We start from the raw sequence: 23,069 nt of genomic DNA, 5'->3' as shown, positions 1-23,069 counted from the left end.
TGGCTGCAGCTGCTGATTACAGCTCTTTGGAGATCAGCTTCTGATGAGCAAATAGGTCAGACTGCTCCTGGGCAAGGCTAACGGTCAAGTGCTGTGGTAGAACCTCCTGCGCTTCTATGGGGCACTGGAGCCAGATGGAGAGCTGCCACTGAGGGGCACTGAACATGGGTGAGCACACAGACAGGAACACGGGTGAAGCCCCGAGGAGATGAAATGGTAATAATACTGACCCTGGCAGCTGCACTGGCAAGAGAAGGAAGCATGTGGGGGCTCACACCACCACAAACACAGCTAACTGCAGCTCACGGGGAGAGACAGGGCAGGGGGAAGGTACAAAGGAGGAACAACTTGGAAGAAAAAGCTGATTAGAATTGAAAACACTTCAGCTGATCACACCCTTAATCTCTTCAATATCCCACTAAGTGTGATGGGGTCTAGTGAGCTTGCTAGACCACATGCAGGACCTCAAACATCTTAGATGTGCAGCTGAAGAACAATGTGCTCCATGGGGCAGGGAACTACCCTTCCACCCCTGCACAGCCCTGTGCAAGGAGCTCGTGAGTATGTGTAAGGAATGAGGGCGCAAAAGAGTATTGCAAATCTGACTCAGCCTTGAAGAAAGCTAATGTGATTTCATTGGGCTGAACTGAGGCTGTCCATACGTCTTTCATGGCCTGTTTTGCCTCAGGGAGCATTTTTATGGCCAAAATAATACGTGCCATATGGGAAAGCCCCACAGAAATTAATAGGAGTGCAACCAGTAGGGTTGGAGAGAAATGAAATAATCTGTGGAAATGGCTGTGTAATCTTTAAAATTTGATAGGGAATGATCCCCTCTCACAAAGACTTTTTAAGACATTCTATAGAATTGTTATGATGTAATTCGCTTTTAAATCCTATTCAAAAAGCTCTAAAGCCTAAGAATGGTTATTGTTTTCTTATTAAATTCTGTACGACTTTTCCATAAAGAAAGAGCTGGTATTCTCATAATATCTCCACTATCCGAATCTGAAGGAATACAAGACCACTGGATTTAATTATATCAGGCACATAAATGCCTTCCAAACCATTACATCTATCTGTACAGATGAAAACACTCATTCATACAAATTAGGTGCCATTGGAATCAAGAGAGTTGAACCCACTCCGATGGGAGCAGCTACTGAACCAACTACCAGGACTGACATGTTTTTAAAGGCCACAGAAGGGAATGGGCTGGAAACCTCTTACAACACGTTTTTGGAGGTGGAAAAATATGAATGCATTGAGATGGAAACTCTTTGGAGGAACATGGTGGGTTTGCTCTCGTTTCTTTTGCAAAGACGAATTTTTTGCCTGTGTGCAGAAACGGAGTTTGTGCTCACCCCGGTCTGGAGCATCCGGCGGTGGGGAGGCAGCTGGGATGTGAAAAGCACATCCCTGGAGAGCTGGGAATTGATCCTGAAGCACTGGCAACCCAAGTATTTTCCTCACCAAGGGACTGTAACGTACTTATTTTCCTCCTTTCTCTATCCCACTCACTCACTTCAAATGAGACCTATTGGTGCGCTGGTGGAACGTGCCTGAGATTCCTCTGCTGTGATGCCGGATGGCCCCAGCCAACCCAGCCAGGGGGAAGTTGCTCAATGTTGTGAAACGTGGGAGGAAAAAGAAAGTTGTATTGAAGTAATAAATGAAAGCAAAAGTGCTTTCTGTAAGGGGGCTGGGAGTAGGGGAAATCTCAGTGTGTGGTAGACCGGTGCAACACGCATCTTGGCACCGTTTTCTGCACTGCAGGAAAAAGGGACATAAATAAATGCAAAAGAGTCTTACGGCTGGCGAGTATGTATGTACATGCTATTAAGGAGCTCCTATCCCTGATTTAGTGAAGTACTTTAGCGTATGTTTAATTTTTAGCATGTTAGTAACAAACTGGGTCATAGAGCACTAATGAAAATGACTGGTGTTGACCTAAAAATCTAGAACCTATGAAAAGGACCCAATGAAGAAAGATACGTATTTCTTTTTACTATTTTGGGAACATTATTGTTTATGAATAAAAAGCACTTGAGTAGTTTTTAAAGAAACTGTCACATTTAAATTTCCTATAAAACTCAACTCTTCCTCCCAAAGGAACCCAGAAAAAGGTCAAGCAAATTGGAAGATTCTCCTGGAAAATGCTTATTTTTGCTATTTTTTCAAACACAAACATATGGCTGTGGATCTCCTGGCAAGGGTCGGGGTCGTACCAATACAGCTCTTATGACCAGAAGAAAAAACCACACTGTACATATGAAAAAAAACAACTGGAACCTTTAACACCTACTCTCGACACGTGGTGGATTTGCCTCTACTCGGCTTTTATTATTGAGTTCAAACGACGGTCCCTGAGGTGGCCCAAATTTCCAGCAAGTCTTGGCTGCGCTTCAAGGGAGCAAGGGCCAGTTTATGGCTTCAGGTGCAAAGACTCCATGACTTTCTTTTTCACATAAATTTGATGAAGTTAAAACGTGACAATTTTAGCCACACTGTGGGAATCTTCTCAAATCTCTTCCTTCTCCAAGGCCACCTGTTGGAGAATGGCACCCTGAGCCCTTAGGCTGCTATGATTTATATTTTATTATTTTATTGGGCATTAGGAAAGACCACAGTTAAAAATGAATAGTATATCATCAAGGCAAAAGTTTTCTTTTAGTAATTGTATTCAGCTGTCTTTGCAACAAAGGCAGCGCAGGGAGAGGCAGTAATTTTGCTATATCAGCCTAAATCTTAATTAAAAATGTATAATAAATGGTTCTTGTTTGGGAACAGAGAGGACAGACACAAGCCAGAAGTTGGAGGTTTTTTCTTTGGTGTTTTTTTGTTTGTTTGTTAGTTTGTCTTTTTTTTTTTTAATGAGATAGCCATCAGAACTGAAAAATCCCAGTTTATATTCTGGATTTCATCACTTCTGCAGACTCTGCATGTTGTATAAGATCAACCTGCTATCATGGAGGCTGGCATGCTTGCTGCTGCCAGAGAAATGCCCTGCAGAAAACAAATGCTCATCTGGGGAGGGGTTGGCCTCTCTGATGACCCTCTCATAGGATTGGAGATGTGAAGCCCTGGAAAACATAGAATCATAGAATGGTTTGGGTTGGAAGGGACCTTCAAAGCTCATCCAGTGCCACTCCTGCCATGAGCAGGGACATCTTCACCCAGATCAGGTTGCTCAGAGCCCCGTCCAGCCTGGCCTGGGATGTCTCCAGGGATGGGGCATCCACCACCTCTCTGGGCAACCTGGGTCAGTATTTTAATGTTCTCATTGTAAAAATCAGGCTTTAGGAGGATGCTAAATGCTTTTTGCTTCCAAACTTGAAAGACTGGACCATGTTCAGGGCTGGACAGGCCTCCTCGGTGAACTGCAAGTCCCTCAACCCTGGGGTAAGGTGTTGGAGCAACCATCCAACATGCAAAGGTGTTTGTCAGCCTGGGGAGTCTTGTACAAGTGCAAATGAGTTTTGGCTTCCCCTCCTGTGAATGACCTCCTAAGAGGCAATGGCAGCAGCCCAGGAGCTGCTCTGGCTGGCAGAGCACGACACAGGTGGCACCATCTCCACCACCTCCGCTCCAACCCAAACAGCTCATATCCAGCTGCAGGAAAGGGCCGGCAATGGGATGGTGACTCCCAGGCGGAGTGAAGGGTGGTTCACACACTGGCTCCCTTGTGGAGGAGGAACAGTCAATGATTAGCATCTGGAGGCAACTCCCAGCCCCTGCAATAAACACAAATATGTCTCCTGGCATGGCCAGCAAGGAAAATATAAGCTGAAAAAGCCCCCTGTGCCAGAGATATTCCCCTGTCCATGTGCCACTGCTGCGTGCCAGCTGCTCACCGCGGGTACGTGTGCTGGAGAGGCAGCAAACGGGAGCTGGCAGCACTGTTAGGAGGGCGAACCTTTTCCCCTTGTCTGTTTTCACACGCTTAATAGCACATATGGACCTCAGAGATAGCTCAGCTTCAAACTGTCTTTTCTGACTGGAGGAAAGATGTGACCCCAAATGGATTTACACTACTACTTCATGCAACGTCTGCTTAATTTGTCCAGTTACTGAAGTAAGAGGCTGACTGGAGGCCCACGAGTGTCACGCACACTTTTCCACATCCCCCTCCTGCCACCCAAGAGCGCTCCTGTTGCTGCAATGCAGATGAGGAGCAGCAGATGTGCAGCAGGAAAAAAGAAAAAGAAGATGGTACCAGCCCAAGACATCAAAAGAAATCTCTCACAATTGGTATGGGATCTCCTCTGCTGCCCAGAACCATGTGCCTGTGTTCAGGTACAGACTCTGGGCGTGTTGGGAGCATTAAAAGGAGAATCTACAGTATGGATAAAAGGAAATGGCCTCAAGTTGCACCAGGGGAGGTTTAGATTGAATATCAGGAAAAATTTCTTCCTGAAAAGAGTTGTCAGGCACTGGAACAGGCTGCCCAGGGCAGTGGTGCAGTCACCATCCCTGGAGAGGTTTAAAAGATGTGTAGATGAGGTTCTTAGGAACATGGTTTAGAGGTGGACTTGGCAGTGTTAGTTTAACTGTTGGACTTGATGCTCTTAAAGGTCTTTTCCAACCAAAACGATTCTATGATTTGTGTAAGACCTTGACCATGAGAAATGCCATCACCATTGACAGTCCAGTCATGAAGTGCAAGTGGGGCCTCTGGTGATTCCAGTGTGGGAAAAGCCCAGCTGGCCGTACACCCGCAGGGACATTCAGTGCGGGGATGGCCACCACCAGGCTCCAAGAGGACGTGTCAGACAAAGGGAAGAGATGCCTATGACCTTCTGCCACCGTCACACCAAGAAATGAAGGCTGGACGTGGGAAGATCCTGGTCACCACTCACCCCACCAAGGGGGGCCATTGGAGGGGTTGCTGCTGCCACCAGCACAGCTGCAGGCACACCAGGCCCAAAGACAATAAACAAAAGGACTTTGCTCTCTGAGCTGGGACTGGGCAACGGGGTTATGTGATTTTTGGAAGCCTTGCAAAAAGTTGTGTGTGACAGATGGAACTCAAAATCCCTTCACGTTGCATGTGCGCCCCGGCGCTCCGAGGCAGCTCTCGCCAAGCACTTTGCGAGGTGGCTACCTGCTGTGCGGTGAGATCTAATCAGCGTCCAACATCTCCAAAGGAAACAGCTCTGAACAGTTCCATTGTTTTAATTTTTTCTTTTTTTTTGCTCTGGGCTCACAAAACCCTGGCATTTGCTCTGTCAAGTGTGAAAACTGAATACAAAGCAGCCTGAGCTCAGCTGTGCCTTAGTGGGCAGTGTGAGCTCCACATCAGTGATGGGCTTCATGGAAACCACTTGGCAGAGCTTCCAGGACAAGTCAATTCCTGGAAGGAAAAGTGGTTAATAGGTATGAAATACACTTCGCTTGTACCAATAAGCACTAAGGCCAAATGTACGACTGTTAGATTGATACGTCATGAAGCACTGACTATCAAAAAGCCTTCTGCTCCTGAGCAGTTGCACCTGAATCCTTGCTTCTTTAACTTCATCTCCTTGATCAAAGTATACTCCAGGGCTCAGCAGCTGCGATGCCTTGTGGCACAGTGTCCATTAGTCACAGTTCAGCTGAAATTCCCGCTTTGCTTCCCCACTGCAGCAATTTGGACGCCACTTTTTCACCTGCAACTGGCCAGGGTAAGTGACTGACTCCTGCTATGTGTTTTCCCATATAAAAAGAGTATTTGTATTTTTTCAGCCTGTGTGACTTTTGGTTTAGATTCAGGGGGGAAAGCAAACTTTTCCTAACAGGGGCAAAGAGCGTGTCACCTCCATAACATGCTACATAAACAGAGTTTCCCTTCTGGCAAGCAAGACCCACCTGAAATCCAAAGGAGCAGCGCTGAGCAAACACATGGAGAGGTGTGATGGAGCTACTGACGGCTGCCCAGCCAGCAACGCCTGCGCTTTGGTGACTCCCTCATCTGCTTTAATAACCAGAAAAGTCAGTGTGTTCAGGCATGTGTTGGCACAAACTGTAGGTGTGCATCTGTCTTAATTCCTGGACATTCAGATGATGTTCCTCGGTGCTGCTTCTTTGGTACAATAATATGGGTACAACAAGCAAGTTTTCACAGCTTAATTCCTCCCACTGTGACTTCTTTTTCTCTCATTGTCCTGATACCCCGGATAGAGTTTGTTTGATTTAGATTCTTGTGTTCGACGGTCTTATGAAGCTCAGAGCTGGAGAGAAAAATATCCTGCAGAATAAATACGTTGCAAAAGAAAAAAGGAAACCTCGTGTTGTCCTGCATCCAGGAGAACAACATGAGCAGTGCAGCTCTAGCATGTTGAGTTTTATTTAAACTATTTGTTACTTTGGAATTAGATAAATTAGGATGAGTATGGAACTGGCCTGAGGATCTGAGATGGCAAATTTCCTGAATAAAGAATGGTGACCATAATGGTTTATAACAATCTCTGATGTACTCTTGTATTTTCTCCTTTTCACTTATTGTTGTGATTAATATTGTACCACTGCTATTATTCATCAGAAGCAGCTCCTTTATTCATTTACAGGTAGACCTGACCCATGAGGCTTCTGAGAAAGCTTCTCCCGGTCATGGTCAGTTTTTCCTCCACTTCCATTGCGAGCATCTTCACTGCTTTGCCAGGAGTGGGTGACTGCCTCAGGGACCGTCACATCTCTTTGTTTTATGCCACAGTTGAAAGTCTACCCAGAATGACACAAAGGCACAAAAAAGGCAACCAGCCCTGCTGCTCACAGAGATTTCAACGCTAATTCATTATTCCACCTGGGCTGAAGACTTAAATTTCATTATGTGCTTTATAAACTATAGAGTTTTAGAAATAACATATAATATTACTGGCTCAGAATGAATTTCAATCTCAAGGCAAAGCTCTGAAAGGGATATATTAAATCCAGGGAAATTCTGCTTCAAAAGCTCCACACACTTTTAAACATAAGTCATACTCCGAAGTTAAAATTTGATAAAAACTGGAAATTACCTGGCATCTCAGCATATTTGGAGATACCGAGTAATAAAGTGGATAAGATCTGTGCCAAGAATAAGATGAATTTTTCTCATTTGTTTAAATATTTGAACTGTACAGAATGAGAAAATGCCGTTCAGTATTTTCAAATGTGGCAGATTGTTAGTGACGTTAGTTTATATGTCTCTGTTTCCCCAGATCTTTTCTCTCTGAGCTCAGTGTAGGTGGCTGAGATCTCATCTCCTGCTAAAATCAGGGTTAATGTGTACAGCCAGAAACATCTCTGCAGAAGACAGTTTTAGCTGATTTAATGAATCTATCAGCCCTCAGAAGTCTTTTCCACGATCAAGTTCAGAAGAGATGTGCTATTTTGAAGACATAAGGTATTGTACTCTTCTGTCATCCATGACTCAACATGCAATTTTTTCTTTCACCAAAACAACTAAGAGAATCCTTTATGCCATTTCACTCCCCAGAATATAATTTCTCTCAAGATTTGTATTTTGGCTTCTTTTCTTGCTGTTGTGTTGGTTTTTTCATGTCCTATCCTCTCTGGGGTGATAAATAATACCCAAGATGCCAGGGACAGGTTATTGAAAACAGAGCAAGATAAATGCGATCAGGGAGAAAAACATGTTTTCTGGGGTTTGTTTTTGAGGAGGAGTTTTGCAACTAGAAGCATGAACATTGACTTTGTTCTAAAGGCCACAAAGAAAGAAATGTGATGGGGTTTGGTTTTGTTTTTGTTTTTAAGAAGCCTGCAAACTGCATTATCTGAAATAAAGAGTTCTGCCTGAAACAAAATGGGGTTTCTTTGGAAATCCTTGCTGAAAATTAAACACTAAGAAGATGTCATTAGATGTGTTGGGCAAGGTCTTTTCCTAAGGCCACTTCAGTGAATAAAGCCAACTGTGGATTTTAACAGCTACCCTGGGGAAGGGAAAAAACAAACATATCTGGCTCATCACCATGTAACAAGAGTAATTAGTGATTTAGCAAGAGGTGTGGCAGGGGAACAAATCAGTGGACTGACAGAACCATTCATATGTCAAGAATATGGAATAACTTGGAGGAAATCTGGAGGTTTACCAACAATGTTGAAACAGAGGATGCAAAGACAGCTGCGTTCCTACTCTGTCCGTTCACCCTGAGGGGTTTTACATGTATCAACAGCCCTTTAACCCAGTCTGCAGAAGCAGGTGGGGTTGGTTTGAAGACAACAAAATGATTCCCCGGGTCAGAGGAGCAGTCTGGGGTTGTGGTCAGAGCCCAGGCATCTCGTCCTCCTTGGATCTTGGACATGGTTGAGTTATTTATTAATAGTTCCGAAAACAAAGTTCTGAAAACAAAGTGAATTGTATTTAGGTATCGCCTTTATAGCACCTCAGCCATTGGTTTACAAAGTACCTCTGAAGGAAAGATATGAAGAATGATTATTAACAAAGAGCCGGAAATCCTAGAAGCCAAAAAGAAGACTAATCAGAGCATTAATAAGGATACAAGCAGGCTCGGATGCCATTGACCATCATGGAGGAGATTTTGGTCTTTGATTTTTGACATGACTATTTACAATCAACACATCTAATGCATCGTGTTTTCTCTCTTTAAAAAAAAAATCCCAAGCTGCTGTAGGACGGCATCCCCTGTTTTAACTCTTCTTCTTTTTTTTCCTATTTGTAGTGAAGTTGAAGAGCCATTGACATAAAAATCCACCTCCAATTTTATGCAGAAATGGAGACAGATGCATTTTATTAGGAGTTTGTACCACTCTGTAGAGATGAGAAAATATTTACAGATAGTTCAGCTGATCTTTTAAAGTGGCATGATTTGATTGCCATCGAATAATTATTATGAAAACATTTGCAAGGTTTTTGTTACCTACTTTCCCTTCTCTTTAGAAGATGTCTTTCTGGAAAAGATTTTTCCGAAAAATGGGGTGTAATGTAATACATGGCTATAACATAGATTGTTAATTTTTCGTGTAGCTGAATCACAGCGTGCTTTGATTGAGAGGAGCCAACACAAACACGCAAAATATGTGCCTCTTTGAACAGGATACACCACATCCTGCATTTGGTAGCCAAAGGTTCCAGTTTGCATCACAAATGTAGTCCAAGATCTCTCTCTCCTTGAGGTATGTACCTCGGAAAGTGCCAAATCTGCAAGACACGCCGGCTTTTTTTTTTTTAATTTTGTTCTTTCATTCTTGCCTACTTAAAAAAAATATATATATATATATGTGTACATATATATATATATATATATATGTATAGTTTAATCATTTGCTTGTTTGGGTTTTAGTAGAGACTCAGCAGGTGATTGAAAGAAAGGACTGCGTTGTCAGGAGAGACTTTGATTAATCAGAGACTTGATCGTTTGATTAATCGTCCCAGAAAGAGCTGACTCCGGCAAAAGTGCCCCAGCCAACATGTAAACATGTCGAAAGAACATTTTCGAAATACATAAAGACAAATTGCAGTTCAAAGCTACTCTCACCGGCCTGTTGATTTGACTGCTAGAAACAAAAGCCGTTCTGCCTGCTTGATCGAAACCAGACCTTCCACAGGAGGAAACAATTGACTTCAGGTCCTTTCAAATCTCCAACAAGAAGAGCTTGACATTTTCTTTTTTAATTAATTTTTTATCTTCTCATTCTTGTTTACAGTAATAAATTACAGTCCTTAGTCTTTTTATAAGGCAAGTTGAGTTTCCTCTCATTCTCCGGCAATTTATGACACATGTTTAAGACCTTCAGTTACATAAGGGCTCTGCAGAGCTTCCCAGAAAAGCATAAATTATCACAGTGAGGTAGCAAACAAAACGGTGTTACGCATCGCCCAGTCAGCATCACAGTTTAGCTGCCATTTAATGGTGCCCAGTAGGAAATTTTTAGTCGGAAAAATACTCCAAAAGCCTGCCTGCTTGCCCAGCAATCTCATTGTGTAGGGGAAAAGAACCCCCAATTTGCAAATTCAGATAGCTCCCAAGCTAGTGGGGGGTCATAAAAACTCTTTCTTGTGATGGAAGCACACAGTGAGCTGACTCTAGTGAGCTGCATGGTGGATGTAACCACTCAACATTTCTTCTGAAGTTCAGGAAAGCCCATATAGATGCTACAGATCAGCCTTGTTCAGAACAGCACACCAGGAAAAACAGTAAAAAGCAGAATTAGTATTTTGCAGGACATTTGGGGAGAGCAGGAAACTATTTCCTTCCTGGAGCAAAAATAAAACTTTCCTACAGATTGTGCAAAATAGAGAATAGGGGGAGAAAATTTACTATTTCCGCCGTTCAAGCCAGAAGCGACGCGTTTGGTCTTCACCCCACATTGCGTGGGGACATTCCTGGTTTGTTGGTGCCGTACTCGCAGGTGCAGAGACCCCGCAGCCTGGCAGCCTCCAGCCCAATTGCTCCGTGATCCAGCGACTGTAAGTGGCTCTAACCGCTGCTTTGTATCACAGGCCTCAGCCCAGTGGGCATCGGCTATTTTTCTTGTCATCAGCAACACAAGAAATGAACCTGAAGAAAAAAGTCGGTTCAAGTCAAATGGAAAGGGAGGCTACATTTGCCGATGTCCACGTGGAACCTCCCATGTCCATCACCAGCGACCCAGCGGTAATTCTGAGTCAAATGAAAGCCTTTGTTTGGCCCAAAACAGAACATATATAGATCATATGAGGTATGTTTTTCAGCCAAAAAGAAAACTGGAAAAGACAACAAAAGAAAAGATAGCGCTATCTAGCAACTGTTAAAAAAATATATGTGAATTGTGAGACTAAATAAATCAATGAAACTCAAAATCATTTCTAAGCAAAATTTTGAAAATGGATTTTGACACTTCCAAAGTGTTGCATTTTTCAAAATTCTGAAATATTGTCTCTTGTCTTTTACATTCCTTCCAAAGGCCACCACCCATGGTTTTGAGGTCCAAAACTTGATTTTGAAATAGAGTTTCTCCTTCTCAAGCTGTAATTTTTAATGCATTTACTGTTCCAACTGCAAAGGTCACAGCTACTTGTTTCTTGTTGCGGCAGAGCAAGTGGGGTATGAGCTGGGCAAATTTCTTGACAATGCAACAGCACAATGTAGCACTTTTGATGAAGGCATTGAGAAAAAACAGTGCAAACAATTTGAAAAGAATCCAGAAGCTGACAGTCCAACTGTTTATTAATATTTGCTGGAATATAAATAGACAGAAAAAAACTATTCCCAAATGTTTTGCTAATAAAAAAGGAGACATCCGAAAACATAATGGATGCTTCTGTAACATATATTTTTGCTTTAGTTTGCTTTATCTTGTTGTATCTTACCTTCGCCGTGTTTTATTTGTCATTAACTAACCCAGCTTTGTCAAAGACCTTGAATCTCAACCCCGAATTCTATCAAAACACCACAGAGAGCTAAAATTACCACCCTCTCCACCCTTCAGCTGCAGAGCCGAGAGGTGAAGATCTACGTTGCCTCTTACAGCTTCCTAAGTGGTGACAGAAATCCAAAGGATATTCCTCCCCTCTTGTATATATCAATCGTAATACCCTTGTATTCATTCTCATTCCCTACCCAGCCATATTTCAATTAATGAAATCAAAGGACCATCTACTAAAATAAACCAGACTTAATGAGGGAAGAAAGTCAAAACAAACAGGCGCTGTTTACTTCCTTTGCGCTGATTTGCCAAGAAACGAGCTCCACATCCAGCATTATCGATTCATGTCAGGAATATTAACCTCACAGCAGCATGAAGAGCAGCATCTGGATCGAAAGGATGAGAGGGGATAGGCGTGTGGTGAAATAAAAGCAACATGCTATTTCTGCGTGGTTTGGTGGATACCTTCACCCTCCGCAGGTAGCATTTTTATGTCCTGTCAATCAATACTGCAGATGGAAATGTGGCATTCAAGGTCTCACATTCAGTTGTGGGACAGGGAGTGCCATGTGCATGGTGTGTCCTCAAAAAGTGCTGCTCAGAGCCACATCTGGAGTTCCTGGCTCGTGACACTGAAAGATGTGATACCATATGAGCATATGTAATAGAATTCAGCTGTCATCTACCACCGACCATCTTAAAGAGCTTGGGTTTGGTGGCCATCACAGCACAACGTGAGAGCTGTTCATGGGATTGAGGTTGTAAGGAAAGGAGGCACCAGCCTGTCCCCAGAGCCAGGGGAAGCCTGCGGAGACATCCAACCTGAGCATCACCTCCATTAGTCACAGCTCTGCACGCAAACACTGCCAGCCTTTTGGAATATTCTACATGAAAGATTTTGTTACTCAAAAAGCAGCTTTCCCCAAAACAAAAGATTAATTCCAAGAGTATAATTTTCAGTCATTAGATCTTTTCTTTCACAGAAAAGGATTTTCAAATAAAAGCAAATTAGGGTCTAGGTAAGCTTTGAGTTTTAGAATATGGAATTGGTACAAGCTTCCCCCTGCCAATTTTTATTTAATTAATGGCTGTTCCCCTTTCATCCCTGCCCCACCTTCCTTTCACCACTGAATGCACTGACAGGTTGTATGGTTGATGATCTTTTTGTTTTCTTTTCCTTCGTCATCTTCCCAGTATTTCTCCAGCTTCTGCAAGATGCAGACCAGCTGTGTGAACCCCTCCAGAACCCACCTTCAGTTGCAGCACCACCCTGGGAAACAGAAGCGACTTGAAAGTCTGCAATTTTTCTTCATAAAACCCTGTTTTTCTCCTTTTCAACTAGCTGTGCAACTATTAATATTAATGTAACGCGCAGATCTTGCAACACTGCTGGATTTCAGCAGCGCCCTTTGTTGTCCCCCCGTTTGCCGACAAACAAAGCGGGAACTGGATGGCTTCTCCAAGCTGGAGCGGGCTGCTGGCTCCCCATCCACAGCTTCCCATCTGAAGCTGCTCACAATGAACAATGGTAACACACTGGCTCCCCGTCGCTTCTGCACTCCGTGTGGTGTGCGAATGGGGCCAAGGGCATGGACGTGGCTCCGGGACAGGGGGTTTTGGTTTCCTGCCTTTTTTGTCCGGCGCAGAGCAGAAGCCAGAGCATCCACAGGGGTATTCCCTTGCTACACTCAGTGGCATCTGCCCCTCAGGGGCTGTTTTGTCTCTGAGAATAGCAAGAGCGTTAAACAGAGGACACAGAAGAAAGCGAGGTACAAATGTCCCATTAACTCCATCCCACATGAGCAACCCTCTTCTGCTGGCAAACACAGCATCCCGGTCTCTGCACCTCATGCTCCAGGAGACCAAACCAACCAGAAGATGGTCCTGGCCTCAGTATTGTTCCTGGGAGCAAATATCCCATCAGCCGAGACACTGGCGTCTCCTTGGCATCCAAACGGGTAGACTGGGCACTATGGCGGCAGATGTAGAGGTGGCCTTTCCACTCGGGGTTAAAACCTATTGTCAGTCTGAACATTTGCAGCCCTGTGCATAAACAGAGGACTGCCTGGAGCCAGCATTAAATCTGTGCTTGCATGCAGAATAAATAAAGAATTAAACGTGGTGCATAAATAAATACAAATGTTAAGCGGCACGGAAACGAACACAGCCTTCTCTGTGTCCTCCCGCCAGAGGGGCCTCGTGGACACAGCCCTCCCCATCTCAGCTCTGTGCCAGGCTGTGGCAACCAAAGCCGAAATGCAAGCGTGCTCTTTTTTTCACCCCTTTTTCTCAGATCTGGTCCCCAAAATTCTCACTTTATGTGGCTGATAGAGGTCAGCACAAATAGCGCAGAGCCAGATGTGATGCGTTTGTGCAGAAAGGAAGCCAACCAGGACAGTCCTCCTGTTCCATTAGTCCAACACATTGGTAAAGTCATAATGAAAAATGCTGACTGTCTTTCCCTCAATTTTTTTCCAGATTCTACGTCACACAGTGATTTCTCTGCATTTCCTTAGACTTTTATCCCGTATTCACAGATACATTTATGTCTTCACTGTTCTTTTTTCAACTTCTTTTCCATTTTTCCCTTCACTCCCTCAACTGCAAGCCAGGGTGTCAGCTACAAATTCAGTAGATATATATATATCTCAAAAGATCAATAGATGTATATCTTTTCAGAAATGCCTTCCAAATACCAGCCTTAAAACCAGAGGTGTCGACCCAAAAACTAAAGCAAGCGAGCAAATAGACCACATCAGACCCCTCTCTGATCACATATCCGTCCTGTCCAGAGGTAATGTAATTCAGTTCAATGGCACTGGTGTCAGCAGTTATTTCTGATTTGCTTCTCTGTGTGTTGAATCAAAGTCAAGTCCCTCTTGCTTACAAGGGTGGCTAAACTCCTATATGTGATATTTTGATGAAGAAACTCAAGCAACTACTCTGCAGGTCTTCAGATAAGAGTGTCAGGATGGCGCTGGGCACCACATAGCTCTGGATCTACCACCCAAACCTTAAAGCCCAAGACACTCTCTAAAGACCCCTTCAGCTCAGGCTTCCTTGTTCACAGAAGACAAGAAGAGCCTCAAGATGTCTTTCAATGGGGTGTTGAACCAAGCTTTTCCACTTGGGCTGTCCAGACTCTGTACTTGGTTGTCTCAGCTGAGGGTTTGGCACAGGTCTGGTAGCTCCAGCCACCCTCTCACTGCCCTGTGGTGTCACACATCATGAGTGTGGTGTAAGCAGGGGAGTGCCACACTCCTAGGAGGGCTTCAAACTCATCCAGCTGACACCTAGGCTAGAAAACTGGTACAGGCAATTGACTTTGCAAATGGCAAAGGGAGCTGGAGCTGAAGTTGTTCTCTACTCCCTTGCAAATGTGTCCACTTCACTGTGTTCATGGCACAGTTGTTCCCCAAAGGCTGAGGTGGCCCTCCAACAAACTCTGCAAATGCCCCATGGTCAGGAGAGCCAGTGGTGCCTTTGGAGACAGAGCTGAGGGTCTCTGGAATGATGGGAAAGCCAAGCTGCCTCTGCTTGGCCCAGCACAGTTCTTTCCAAACCCCCTCCTGTACTGCTCCAGCATCTCGAAATCCTCACCACACAGGCGCCACTGGAGAGCCTCCTCCTTAGTTTGCATGGAGACATTTGTGGATTTCAGCTGAGGAATTCTGGTTTTGAACCATTTGGAGGATGATTTTTGCAGCAATTAGCTATCAGATCTGTTTCCATTTCCCTAATTGCCTATGAATTTCATAGTGAGCAACACGAAAGCCATTAGTGGTCAGATAGTGACAGCAGATTCAGAACACATTTCCAATTGAAGGAATTATTAACTAAGATTTGTTCATGGTGACATCCAAGCTCCACTAACCACTTCCCAAGCACTCAGGACTGGATTATGTCTATTTGGAGGCACTTAATTTCAGGGGTGCAATATCTAACAGATTTTTGGCCCAGAGGATATAACTACATCTTACGTATAGACTTTAATGAATCTGTGACTTCCTATTAATTGCGAAGTAGTGCACAAGGGCCACAAGTACTACCAGATCCCACGTCTCTACAGGAATAGAGGAGTCTTTCCATGATACCACACGGGTGCTGTGTAATTTCCAGTTATGATGTGCACTGCATGCTGTGGATGAAGGGAAGTTAAAAGGCCAAGCACACTGTAACAGGGTTTCTGTTTACTGATTTCATAACTCCAGCTGGACCTCTTTTGGCAAGGGAGAGGATTTTTTTATGAGGGAAAATGCCATAAATCTGCTGTCGCTAAAGGACATCAGACACCATGTGGCATGTTCATGATATCACCAGTGCGCACCAGTTTTAAAACAGAGGTTTTAGCCATAAAGCTGCCAACTAGGAAAATCACATAGGCAAGGCTGAACTTCTAACAGCAAAACATCCCTTTGAAAACCCTTCCTCTTCCTGCTCCTTCTCAACCCCAAAGCTTTGGAGAGATAGAGAAGGGGCAAATGAAGGGTGTACGCTTCAAAGTCCTGTGATAAACATCCCAGGATTAAAACAACACCAAACTCTGTGTCCCGTTTCTGAGCAGAAACAGCTGTCACTCAGTAAAAGCCTTTGCTTAATGATGAGAGAGCAAAAAATCCCAAACCCTTTCTTAATGAAAGGGAGGATATCTGTTTCATAATTCTCCTTTTGCCCTGCCCAGAGTTAAAAATCAGGAGGAATTGGTGCAACATCGCAGGTAGGAGCCAGAGACGGAAATCTCGCAGGGTAAGTGTGAGCTACACAACCATAAATTGCTCGCCTTAACTGTTTGTGACAATTGGTAGCAGACAAAAGTTATATATAGTTATATATCTTCGGCAAGCGTTTCTGCAGCACGCAGCTTTCCGTTCTGCTCCAGTTACCGTGGCCTCTCCAACCACGTTCTTGGGCGAGTTTTTCCCTGCGTACGGAGGAAACGCTGCAGGCGGGAGGGGAGCAGCCAGCGCCGGGCCAGGCCACCGAAACCCTCTGACATGGGCTATAGCAAATGAAGGCAAAACATAAGAAGCCTCAGGGGACTCTGAGCTCCACGAGGCAGAGATTTTGTGCATTGATACCTGCAGACAAAATCCTGATTGTAGACACCGGTTCAGTGCCAGAACACTTCTCCACTAGGAGACTTGAAATTTATGCTTCTAGTAGGGTTGAGAAGTTCACAGAAAGGTCATATTCATCTACTTCTTTGCACTGTAATGCAATACCTCTCCCAGTGATTTTAATTAGAACCCTCACAATTAATTTATTTCCCCATCACATTTATATTTTCACTCCTCATCACAAGTAGAAGAAACACTGCTGCTTTTCCTACCGAAGGAAAAATGAAGACTCATGACTTCTGTCAACAAATAAAAGGGTTTTCACCCTACCCTCACTACACCCTGGGCTTTTGCACACAAATTAAAGATAATTGCTCATTTCAGATGGCTGCACGATACCCAAGCATCTTTGATTTTGGAGGCTTTGCCTTGTTAACCCACCGCTGCCTATTGGAATTCAAGCCAGCTGGCTCCGTGTGTGCAGAACAAACTCTGCCCATGCCGAGGTGTGGGTAGGTGGGGAGAGCAATTTCACAATATTGATATCATTTACATGGTGTAACAGCTGCAAGGGATGAGCAGTGACATTCACATTTCCCATCGAAGGCTACACAGTTGAGTTTTATTCAACTCTCATTGAGTAAAAACTGGAACATTTGCAACTCAGAAGATAAAGTTACTGTGATTGGGAAACTCTCTTCTAATAATGAAACACACAGACGGAAGATGTTTCCTGCATGTTTTGCTAGGATTAGAACATTCTGCTCCTAAATGCCTTCAGGTTTCTTTCTGCTCAAACATGAAGACTGCCTTCCAACATGTTCACTTCTCTCAGTGCATGAGTTTGTGCAATGGAAATGGTTGAGAAGATTACAGAATTTGGCCTTAACTGCATTTTGTGCTATGGCCCTTATGCACTGGTCACATGTCAATGGATTTCAAGGAGCTTTTAGATAAACCCCATGTGCAGTCCAACTAGATAGGCTTTCTGCTCGTGCCACTTTGACTGGATCGCTTGCCACTTCAGCCTTCAGAGACAGACATGCCCAGAAATTTGGCTAACAACATCCAGAGGCCTCCTGGGTGGTTGCTTGCCCAAGCTCTCTGAGTTCCTAAGGAGAGATGGCGTTTTGAATCATTTAAAATTGAGCTGATACAATGTTGTCACATTTTAGTTTTCCATCACTCTGTCCTGCCCTGTAAAAATCTTACTCAGGTTTCTTTGCTTCTCCCAGATGAGTAATGTAGAAATATACAGAATGCTTGGAAAGCAGCTTTGGATGGAGAACAAGACATTGTCGAAATTATGCAGTTCATGATCCAAACCTCTGAAACGTGGGGGTAGAACAAATAATCCCTTCTCTTCCATAAGTACCAAATTCATTCATCTGTTAAAGATGCAAAAGGCACAAGCTGGCTGGTCACGAGACAGCTTTTCCGCCCTCTGTATCTATGATGTGGATAAGCCCATGTGAAATTATGTAGAAACTCTTGAGAGTTTCTTTAGAGCTATCCTCATTGAAGCAGGAGGATGTATAAATTATAATACTGCCAGTGTGCACCTAATCATGCTAAAAGCTGAACATTTTTAACCCTTTCTGGTAAACTGACGTTTCTACACTGGGCAATGAAGCAAGGAATGGACATGCCCATCGGCTGTCATTGCAAGAAAGCCAGGTAGTTTGGTGATTGCCATAGCAACCAGAGTCTTTCCATTCCTTGAATGGATATTGGGTCATCACCAGAAATAGGCTGGAGGTAGTTTGTTGGAGCACTCTACGGTGGGCACCAGTAGGATTAAGCTCAAAAGCTGGAGAGGGAATGCAAATGAACTGGGCACATTCTTAACATCAGACAAAAGAGCACAGACCTGGGCCCTCTCTCATACCATTGCATTGTGATGCCTGTGGAATGATCCATTGCTCTGTCAGTTTGGCCCTCAGGGGGAGAAAGGACCACTGAAGACATGGTTAATGAGTTTTTTAACACCATGTTTCCACATTTCAGGGACCTGACGAAGGGAAAGAAACTAAACCTAAGAAATTCCTAAGCAACCTATGCATCTGGTTGAGTATTAAGAGGAATACCTGCCAGCACATCAGCATTCAGAAGTTCGGTGATGGAGGAGAGCAGACTGCAGTCACCACCAGCACAACTCCTGCAGCCCAGATGCCATCAGCCTTCCCAGCATGAAACTGGAACTCCTCACTCAGCAGCAGCGGCAGTGAGTGCAGACTTCAGGACCAGAGCAGACTTCAGGCAGAGGTTGGCCTTCAGGACCAAAGCTGGGTCCCGTTCCTTTGGACTAGACCTTGCCCATTGCTCCACCTGCGTGTTCTACTGATGTCTTCCAAGTATTTCTCCAGCTTTGGCTCTTTTAATGTGTCCTGCTGCAAAAAGGTACTGGCCCAGAGAGGTATCCATTGCCACAAATATAACAAACTAGCAGACAAAAACTGAGGTGTCAATGTAGAGGAGAAAGAACCAAGGAAAACAAATGAGAGCATTGTGACCAAAGCCAAGCCTGCCCTGTTTTGAGGTGGTGGATGCAAAAACTGTGCATAGCTGTTCATGTTGTAATGCGTACTGATAAATATCAAAGGTCAAATCCAAGTACCAAATACTGCAGAGGCTGGTTTGCAGCATAGTCCTTCATACACTTTCAGGAGACATTCAGCCCGTCATTACCTGAGACAACGAGGATTAAGGTTACCTGGACAAATTAAAAATGCAAGTAATACTTACTATTTCTAGACCACCCCACTGGCATCTCACAGAGCCAGGTGACTCCCTGCATCTCTCCTGAGCTCTTGAGGTTCCAGGAAGGTTTATTAATTTGGCCACAAGATTACATGCTTCACAGATGTGGGGGTGCTCCTGGGTACCTCTGGAAGCAGTGGTGGAGTTCCAGGTGTGCAGTGCTGCTCCTGGGCTAAGTTCTATAGAAATGACTGTCTCAGCAAGGCACGTCGTTGCCTGTGGCTAAATATCTCTTTAAACAGTTACCTCAGTAAGTATCCTTTAAAGAGATCTGTGCTCAGTGCCTGCCTGCCACGGCAATAAATGTAATTTCTGTTGATATATTTGCTCAATTTTGGCATCTCCTGTTTGGGTGCCCGTAATGGTTGTGCCTGTCACAGCATTTGCCTGCACAAACCTATCTCAGGCATCCCTGTGTGTCTGTAGCACAGGCTGCCAATGACCTAACCCAAGTATTTGGCCATTCTCAAATTAAGAAGGTAAGAATTTTGGTGCATGTAAGCCCCACGGGGCATCATCTTGGCCATCTTCATGACAGAAGGTCTCATAGCTGCAAACATGTAATGAGAAAAAAGTCCATGTGAGGGGCTAATCTGGCCAACAGCAGGAGTCTGAAGGAGTGTGTGACCACTGCAGAAGCAAAATAGGGTGCTCTGAGACAGAGGAAAAACAAGGAGATGGAAGGAACATGGTCATCTAAAGAAGGAGTTGTTGAAGGTCAACATTCCCAAAAGCAAAACCCATCTGGAGGACCTGATGGGGCCCCTGTCAATCAGCAATAAGGACCATTTTCCTGCCCAGCAAAAACTCTGACCTTGTAACCTCCAGGCCCAGCTAGTAAGCAAATGTTTGCACAAAAAACACAATAACAATTGTTTAAAGGAAAGATGTAGCAATCTATATGAAATTTTGAGTAGCAGATCAAATTTGTTCCTAACTATTTGTGGTTCACAACACTTTAGATCTATTGTAGCCACTTCATGACCATGAAAAATGTCATGTTGTCACTACACTAAGCCCTGCAGTCATTTTCTAAAAGCACGATCCATCAGTCGAGTTGAAGAAAAATATCTTGTAAGGTTTGGCACTATGAGGTTCATGACACATAGCCAGTCTCAGAGAAGACAGTGACATACACATCACTAGCGAGTCTTCTGTAATCTACAAAACTGTCCGACAAAGTATTTTAAGTCTCACTCTTTTTCAAGTATCCAAGCCGGAAAGTAAAGCGATTGAATGGTTCTTCTAAACTGTTTCCTCCCATAGTAGCGTTCAAGCACCAGAAGCAACACGGCGCTCTGACAATATATCCTCAGACTTATTTACAACAGAATTGCTCTGTGTGGCTGCGAGGTGACACCGGACAACACACATGGCGTTTTGCTGTGAGCAGGAAAGCGTCCAAGCAGAGTTTTTCTGGTGCAGCAGGAATTAACTGCTCTGCTTTAGTAGCTTCAAAAAGAAGTGCAATTCAAGCACAAGGAAAACATGTAATATTTGAGAGTAAATTACTTTCAATCCAAACACAAATCTAAAATTTTTGGTGTTGGCCAAACTCTCTGTCTCAAGCTTATTAATGCTGACGGTGCATATTTCTTTTCTTGGACTTACAAATCGTTTAGCATGGTTTCAGTGAGAGACAGCATCACAGTTGTGTAATATTACTACTTTATCTTGCATTGCCAAACTTCTCTCCTCCCTCAACCTCTATTAAAATAACTTCCAAAGACTCATTTCTTTGAGCTCTCTTATCAGTTCTTCCTCACCAGTATGAAAATGCCAGGTTTTGGGAGCTGTTTTAAAGTTTGGGATGAGGGTATGAGGTTCAGCATTTGATGAAAAAGGAAACACATCAGCATTTCAGGTATTTATTGGCTGGGCAGAGAGTTTGTTCCTTAGCAAACTCTCATTTGAAAATGTGCTACTGAGCAGCAACTTCAGACATACGACTAAAAAGGCAGCTATATCTGTCCTTGGGTGATTACCAGCACCAATGGTCATCCAGCAACCTGTGAACTCTTAAAGTTCTTGAAAAAAAAACATAAAGGGAAAAAAATACTCCCCTGTCTTTAAATGGATCAAATCAAGTAGTAACAACTTTACTGCAAGAGCAGCCAACTGCCAGCTGTGCTCAGGTCCCCTCATGGCCCCACATCATCCATGTTCAGCACACACCAGTCAGCACAGCATTTTTGGAAAAGATGTGAGTTGATTTCTGGATTTAGCTTTCAGGTCAAACCCCACTGCAACCACAGGACAGGTCAGGTATTGTGTAAATCTGCTGTGGCCACCTAACTGGGGATTTCAACTTGCCTGGAATGCATCATGTTAGAGGAGGGCGTAAGATGTTCCAATCGTGCTCCCGTTCTGCACGGGCTCAACACAATACAGTCAAGCTTCTTAAGCTGTAGGTGAAAAATAATAACAAATGCTAAGATATTTCCCAAATGCCTGCTCTGGTCTGTATCCTGTACTCAGGAGTTTAGCAGTTTAGCAGTGAAGTGAGTACCAAGCACAAGCGAACAATGTCTAAGCTCTCTAGTGAAATGCTTTTCTGTAAGTTGCATTACATGCATGATAAACTGAATCAGCTCTGAATTCCTGCTCCAACTGGATACGAGGCAGGGGAGTAATTAAAGCAGCATAAAACAGTAGACCATGTCAAGACCAATCAAAATTTACAAGCTCAGTAGATAAAGATTGGTGTTTTTACCCAGAAGCTAAGAGTAAAGCTATAAGAGCATCAGAGGACACCAACAAAAACCTAAACCTTCCCACTTGTTTTCCAGAAGACAGCAGCAGAATTATTCAGAACTACCAAACATACAGCACTCTGCCCTGGCCTTGTTGGCAGATGGCCCATGCACCATGAAAAAAAATTGTTAAAAATCACACAAAGATTTCAGTGTACGGAGCGCCAGACCACGATGGTGAGAACCGGAGAAGCGCCGGGGACTGAGCTGGGGTAGGAACTTGTGAGCCCGGTGGGTCCTCAGGCTGCATTGCAGCAGCAAACTGCTCAGACAGACAAAGAACCCGTGAGAATCAGGAGTCTCTGTCTCCATTTAATATATTTGTTCTAAGGCAAACTTGTACAAACTGTCGCTCTGCTGCCTCCTCAGAGGTGCTGAAGCCAGCCCAGATAAACTGAAGCCAGTAACAGGGCAAAGGGAACATTCGCTGCCTTTATTCCTGGTTTCTATTATACAAATTAAGTCTTATGAAAGACAGCATCATGCTGAGGATATAAGATATCAAATGAAGTCAGTCTAAGAAACAAGATTTTCCTAAAACCAGATTTTTCAATTTTGAGGTTTTCAATAAGGACAAGTTTTGTTTTGTTGCTTTAATTAAAAATTCCATTTTACTTAGAATTCCTTTTCTTCTGGGGTAAAAAAAAAAATAAAATAAAAAAGCCCGAAATATAAACCAGAAATAAACCCTGCAATGGAAAAGTACAGAGCAGATCTATCACATATATTTTTATATTTTTGCTCCCTATCTGATTCCTGGTTGTATGCATTGCAAGAGAACCTCTTTTGTATTCCAAGCAGGCGAATTCGAACGAGAGGGAAGGCACAAGCTGTGTTAGACATGGAGTGTGAATAACCATACAAAATCAGTGGTGTTCCTTTCCTGGTGTCTGGAGGTTGAGAAGATGCTTTTCTGGAGGTGATCCTTTCACTAACACAAAACCAGCTGGTCTCCATACCAGGTTAACCAGTGAAATCTAATATCTACTAGACTGAGGATGCTGGCTTAGAAGATCCAAGCATCCTTTTTAGTCTTGAACAATATGACCCAGCTCTATAAAGGAACCATCCAAGAAGAATGCAGCAGTACTTCACATCTTGCCATCAGTAACAGGTCTTCCACCAATGGCTGTTGACTAAAAGCATCTTTCCC

Source organism: Nesoenas mayeri (assembly GCF_963082525.1).
Source record: "Nesoenas mayeri genome assembly, chromosome: 8".
Classification (NCBI taxonomy): domain Eukaryota; kingdom Metazoa; phylum Chordata; class Aves; order Columbiformes; family Columbidae; genus Nesoenas; species Nesoenas mayeri.
Note: the sequence above shows the minus strand (reverse complement) of the source record.